This window comes from Drosophila montana, unplaced genomic scaffold (genome assembly GCF_035044405.1).
Source record: "Drosophila montana isolate Dmon_TW-CO22-7 unplaced genomic scaffold, ASM3504440v1 contig_1903_1, whole genome shotgun sequence".
Taxonomy (NCBI): domain Eukaryota; kingdom Metazoa; phylum Arthropoda; class Insecta; order Diptera; family Drosophilidae; genus Drosophila; species Drosophila montana.
Window position 1 is genome coordinate 89,268 of NW_026996823.1, and position 7,112 is coordinate 96,379.

A 7,112-nucleotide genomic window follows, 5' to 3' on the forward strand; every position below is an offset into this window, starting at 1 on the left:
TTAGAAAAATTGGTTTTGTTCCAACACTAAAATGATAATTTTAGTACATACCAAATTTTGTATCTCTCAATATAGATACTTATCGATTTCATAGAAACGGGGTTCCAACATTTTAGTGTTGGAACAAAACCAATTTTTCTAACAATTTTTCTATATATATATATATATATATATATATATATATAAGTACAATAATCTCACTTGTGTTAGAAAAATTGGTTTTGTTCCAACTCTAAAATGATAATTTCTATCAATATGTATATATATGTATATATCTCTATATATAAAACTCATTTCAAAACTTCATTTCTAGAGATCTATAAGAAAAATCATTTGATACGTGTTTCACACTTTTCGCAGAATTCAAACATCTTCGGGGGGAATGCGATTTAAAGATTTATTGGGCGAAGTTTTAAGTTGTGTCCGATTTGCTTCAAACTTATTTTCAAAGCTCTACATAAGAACTTAATAAATACGTATTTCAGCGATTTGGAAAATTCCACCCGCAACAGTGGTAAATTGGCGGAAAACGGTGGTAAAAAAGTTTTTTGTTTACCATCCGATCGGCCCCAAACTTATTTTAAAAGATCTTTGTTCAAATTCATTTGAAGGGTGTTTCACACTTTTCGAAAAATCCGTTCCTCCTTGGTGGAAATGGAGGTCAAAGATTTGGTGGGTGACGTTTCGCGCTCAAATTCTTTTCCAAAGATCTATAAGAAAAATCATTTGAGACGGGTTTCACACTTTTCGCAGAATTCAAACTTCTTCGGGGGAAATGCGATTTAAAGATTTTTTTGGCGAAGTTTTAAGTTGTGTCCGATTTGCTTCAAACTTATTTTCAAACTTATTTCGGACCACTATATCATATAGCTGCCATAGGAACGATCGGTCGAAAAGTATGTTCTTGTATGAAAAACACTTTTGTTTATAAAGTTATCTTGACTAAACTTGGTATTTATTAGTTTTACTACGCTCCCCATATATTTGCAAAATCCTATTAAGATCGGACAACTATATCATATAGCTGCCATAGGAACGATCGGTCGAAAATTAAGTTTTTGTTTGGAAAATTTTTATGTTTTTCAAGATATCTTGACCAAAATCGGTATTTATTAGTTTTACTACACTCCCCATATATATGCAAAATCCTATTAAGATCGGACAACTATAGCATATAGCTGCCATAGGAACGATCGGTCGAAAATTATGCTGTTGTGTGGAATATTTTTTGTTTTTCAAGATATCTTGAGCAAACTCGGTACTTATTAGTTTTACCAAGCTCCCCATATATATGCAAAATTCTATTTAGATCGGGCAACTATATCATATAGCTGCCACAGGAATGCAAAAGCCTATTAAGATCGGACAACTATAGCATATAGCTGCCATAGGAACGATCGGTCGAAAATTATGCTGTTGTGTGGAATATTTTTTGTTTTTCAAGATATCTTGACCGAACTCGGCATTTATTAGTTTTACTATGCTCCCTCCACTTATGCAAAATCTTATTCACATCGGGCTACTATATCATATAGCTGCCATAGGAACGATCGGTCGAAAATTAAGTTGTTGTATGGAAACCTATTTTGTTTTTCAAGATATCTTAACCATACTCGGCATTAACTATTTTCCCTGTGCTTCTTAGATACGGGCAAAGCACTATGACCATTTTGAAAAGGTTGGGTCTGCAAGGGTATTAAATCTTCGGTGTTCCGAAAATAGCACTTCTTTCTCGTAATTATTAATTTTACAAGCAAAGCTTTTTGACGCTAGCGGGATACAATTTTACTGCCTACTTTTAGGTACCGAGAAAAAATATTTGTTGGACACTTTTATGTTTTCAATCGGCATATTACAACTTGCTTGTTGTAATAAATATATACTAGCGGGTATAAACCGGCCTTGCCCGTGGCACGTATGTATGTTATAAAATGAATGTTCTGAAAACGCTTTGAAAATGATTTTGAAACGGATCGGACGGTAAACAAACAACTTTCATAAAAACGATTTCCGACTAAAACACGTATGCATTATATTCCTATGTAGAGCTTTAAAAATAAGTTTGAAGCAAATAGGACACAACTTAAAACTTCGCCCAAAAAATCTTTGAATCGCCTTTATGCGATTTTCATATATGTAGATCTTTGTAAATGAATTTGAGCGCGAAACGTCACCCACCAAATCTTCGACCCCCATTTCTACCAAGGAGGAATACATTTTTGGAAAAATGTGAAACACCCCTTAAATGAATTTGAACAAAGATCTTTGTAAATGAGTTTGAGGCCGATCGGATGGTAAGCAAAAAAGTTTCAAAGCGGGTATAACCCGGCCTTGCCCATGGCACGTATGTTATAAAATCAATGTTTTCAAAAAGCTTTGAAAATGATTTTAAAACTGAGCGCACGGGAATCCAACAACTATTATGCAAATCGGAAAACTCTTAAAATTCACCAAAAAAATCTTAAAAATGCATTTTCCACCGAAGGAGTTTAGATTTTGCGAGAAATGTGAAACACGTCTCTAATGATTTTTCTTATAGACCTTTGGAAATAAATTTGAGGGCGAAACGTCACACACCAAATCTTTGACCTCCATTTCCACCAAGGAGCAGCGGATTTTTCGAAAAGTGTGAAACACCCCTCAAAGGAATTTGAACAAAGATCTTTGAAAATAAGTTAGGGGACGATCGGATCGTAAACAAAAATCTTTCATACAACCGTTTTCCGCCAATTTACCACTGTTGCGGGTGGAACCTACATCACTTAAGGTAACAACAGTGAAAATTTCAGCTTCCTAGCTGTTACGGTTTAGGCTGTGCCATGATCACCAATCAGTCAGTCAGTCAGTCAGGACATACAGTTTTATATATAGGCCGGGTATAACCCGGCCTTGCCCGTGGCACATATGTTAAAAATCAACGTTCTCAAAAAGCTTTGAAAATGATTTTGTAACTTATCGAACGGTAAACAAATAACTTTCATACAAACGTTTTCCGCCAATTTACCACTGTTGCGAATGGAATTTCCCAAATTGCTGAAACTCGTATTCATTATATTCTTATGTAGAGCTTTGAAAATAAGTTTGAAGCAAATCGGACACAGCTTAAAACTTCGCCCAAAAAATCTTCAAATCGCATTGCACCCGAAGAAGTTTGAATTCTGCGAAAAGTGTGAAACCCGTCCCAAATGATTTTTCTTATAGATCTTTGGAAACGAATTTGAGCGCGAAACGTCACCCACCAAATCTTTGACCTCCTTTTCCACCAAGCAGGAACGGATTTTCTTAAAGTGTGAAACACCCCTCAAATGAATTTGAACAAAGATCTTTGAAAATAAGTTTGGGGCCGATTGGATAGTAAACAAAAAAGTTACATACAAACGTTTCTCGTCATAACGTGCACCTACATCACATAAGGTAACTACAGTGAAAATTTCAGCTTCCTAGCTTTTACGGTTTGGGCTGTGCGTTGATCACCAGTCAGTCAGCCAGTCAGTCAGGACAAACAGTTTTATATATAGAGATGTACACAAAAAATCATTGTAAATTGTATTTTTTACACTTAGATTGTGTTATTAAACCTAAATAGTGCCATATTAAAATTTATTTATAGTATGAACATATTAAAATTAATGTTTATCATAATGAATTTTATCGTTCCACATATTAATATAAGTGGAAAAATTTTTAATTAAATTTATAATATTCAAATAAAAAAGTTCCAAAGTTAAATGTAAATGCATAATATTTCATTTAAATTTGCGGGCATGTTACTAAAATACTAATAATTTTTAAATTAAAATTGTTTCATATCGTATTTAAACACAAATCGATTTTAAAATAAATTTGGTTAAATTTAAAAGTAAATGTAGTAATATTTATATAAAATATTATACATTTTAAAATCAATAACCTTCCATAATTAAAATTAAATGTTTCCATTTTAATTTCAATATTATCCGCTTTAAATAAAAAATCAATCATTCGATCATCTTCATTTAAAATAAAATATTATAATTATTGTCTTAAATATTAATATATGTAATACCTGCTTATAGTTTTATATATTACTAGCGGGTATAACACGGCCTTGCCCGTGGCACGTATGTTATAAAATCAAAAAAGCTTTGAAAATGATTATAAAACTGATCGGACGGGAATCAAACAACTTTTATGCAAATCGGAAAACTCTTAAAATTCACCAAAAAAATCTTAAAAGTGCATTATCCACCGAAGGAGTTTAGATTTTGCGAGAAATGTGAAACACGTCTCTAATGATTTTTCTTATAGATCTTTGGAAATAAATTTGAACACAAAACGTCATCCACCAAATCTTCGATTCTTCTTGGATTTTTCAAAGAGTGTGAAACACCCCTCAAATAAATTTGAACAAAGATCTTTGAAAATAAGTTTGGGGCCGATCGGATGGTAAACAAAAAACTTTCATACAACCGTTTTCCGCCAATTTACCACTGTTGCGGGAGGAATCTTCCAAATCGTCGAAATACGTATTCATTTAGTTCTTATTGAGAGCTTTGAAAATAAGTTTGAAGCAAATCGGACACAACTTAAAACTTCGCACAAAAAATCTTTAAATCGCATTCCCCACGAAGAAGTTTGAATTCTGCGAAAAGTGTGAAACACGTCTCAAATGATTTTTCTTATAGATCTCTGGAAATGAATTTGAGCGCGAAACGTCACCCACCAAATCTTTGACCTCCATTTCCACCAAGGAGGAACGGATTTTCTTAAAGTGTGAAACACCCCTCAAATGAATTTGAACAAAGATCTTTGAAAATAAGTTAGGGGACGATCGGATCGTAAACAAAAATCTTTCATACAACCGTTTTCCGCCAATTTACCACTGTTGCGGGTGGAACCTACATCACTTAAGGTAACAACAGTGAAAATTTCAGCTTCCTAGCTGTTACGGTTTAGGCTGTGCCATGATCACCAATCAGTCAGTCAGTCAGTCAGGACATACAGTTTTATATATAGGCCGGGTATAGCCCGGCCTTGCCCGTGGCACATATGTTAAAAATCAACGTTCTCAAAAAGCTTTGAAAATGATTTTGTAACTTATCGAACGGTAAACAAATAACTTTCATACAAACGTTTTCCGCCAATTTACCACTGTTGCGAATGGAATTTCCCAAATTGCTGAAACTCGTATTCATTATATTCTTATGTAGAGCTTTGAAAATAAGTTTGAAGCAAATCGGACACAGCTTAAAACTTCGCCCAAAAAATCTTCAAATCGCATTGCACCCGAAGAAGTTTGAATTCTGCGAAAAGTGTGAAACCCGTCCCAAATGATTTTTCTTATAGATCTTTGGAAACGAATTTGAGCGCGAAACGTCACCCACCAAATCTTTGACCTCCTTTTCCACCAAGCAGGAACGGATTTTCTTAAAGTGTGAAACACCCCTCAAATGAATTTGAACAAAGATCTTTGAAAATAAGTTTGGGGCCGATTGGATAGTAAACAAAAAAGTTACATACAAACGTTTCTCGTCATAACGTGCACCTACATCACATAAGGTAACTACAGTGAAAATTTCAGCTTCCTAGCTTTTACGGTTTGGGCTGTGCGTTGATCACCAGTCAGTCAGCCAGTCAGTCAGGACAAACAGTTTTATATATAGAGATGTACACAAAAAATCATTGTAAATTGTATTTTTTACACTTAGATTGTGTTATTAAACCTAAATAGTGCCATATTAAAATTTATTTATAGTATGAACGTATTAAAATTAATGTTTATCATAATGAATTTTATCGTTCCACATATTAATATAAGTGGAAAAATTTTTAATTAAATTTATAATATTCAAATAAAAAAGTTCCAAAGTTAAATGTAAATGCATAATATTTCATTTAAATTTGCGGGCATGTTACTAAAATACTAATAATTTTTAAATTAAAATTGTTTCATATCGTATTTAAACACAAATCGATTTTAAAATAAATTTGGTTAAATTTAAAAGTAAATGTAGTAATATTTATATAAAATATTATACATTTTAAAATCAATAACCTTCCATAATTAAAATTAAATGTTTCCATTTTAATTTCAATATTATCCGCTTTAAATAAAAAATCAATCATTCGATCATCTTCATTTAAAATAAAATATTATAATTATTGTCTTAAATATTAATATATGTAATACCTGCTTATAGTTTTATATATTACTAGCGGGTATAACACGGCCTTGCCCGTGGCACGTATGTTATAAAATCAAAAAAGCTTTGAAAATGATTATAAAACTGATCGGACGGGAATCAAACAACTTTTATGCAAATCGGAAAACTCTTAAAATTCACCAAAAAAATCTTAAAAGTGCATTATCCACCGAAGGAGTTTAGATTTTGCGAGAAATGTGAAACACGTCTCTAATGATTTTTCTTATAGATCTTTGGAAATAAATTTGAACACAAAACGTCATCCACCAAATCTTCGATTCTTCTTGGATTTTTCAAAGAGTGTGAAACACCCCTCAAATAAATTTGAACAAAGATCTTTGAAAATAAGTTTGGGGCCGATCGGATGGTAAACAAAAAACTTTCATACAACCGTTTTCCGCCAATTTACCACTGTTGCGGGAGGAATCTTCCAAATCGTCGAAATACGTATTCATTTAGTTCTTATTGAGAGCTTTGAAAATAAGTTTGAAGCAAATCGGACACAACTTAAAACTTCGCACAAAAAATCTTTAAATCGCATTCCCCACGAAGAAGTTTGAATTCTGCGAAAAGTGTGAAACACGTCTCAAATGATTTTTCTTATAGATCTCTGGAAATGAATTTGAGCGCGAAACGTCACCCACCAAATCTTTGACCTCCATTTCCACCAAGGAGGAATGGATTTTTCAAAAAGTGTGAAACACCCCTTAAATGAATTTGAACAAAGATCTTTGGAAATAAGTTTGGGGCCGATCGGATGGTAAACAAAAAAGTTACATACAAATGTTTTTCGCGATTTTTCCACACTTGCGGGTGGAATTTCCCGAAACCCCGTCTTAACGTGCACCTACATCACATAAGGTAGCTACAGTGGAAATTTCAGCTTCCTAGCTCTTACGGTTTGGGCTGTGCGTTGATCACCAGTCAGTC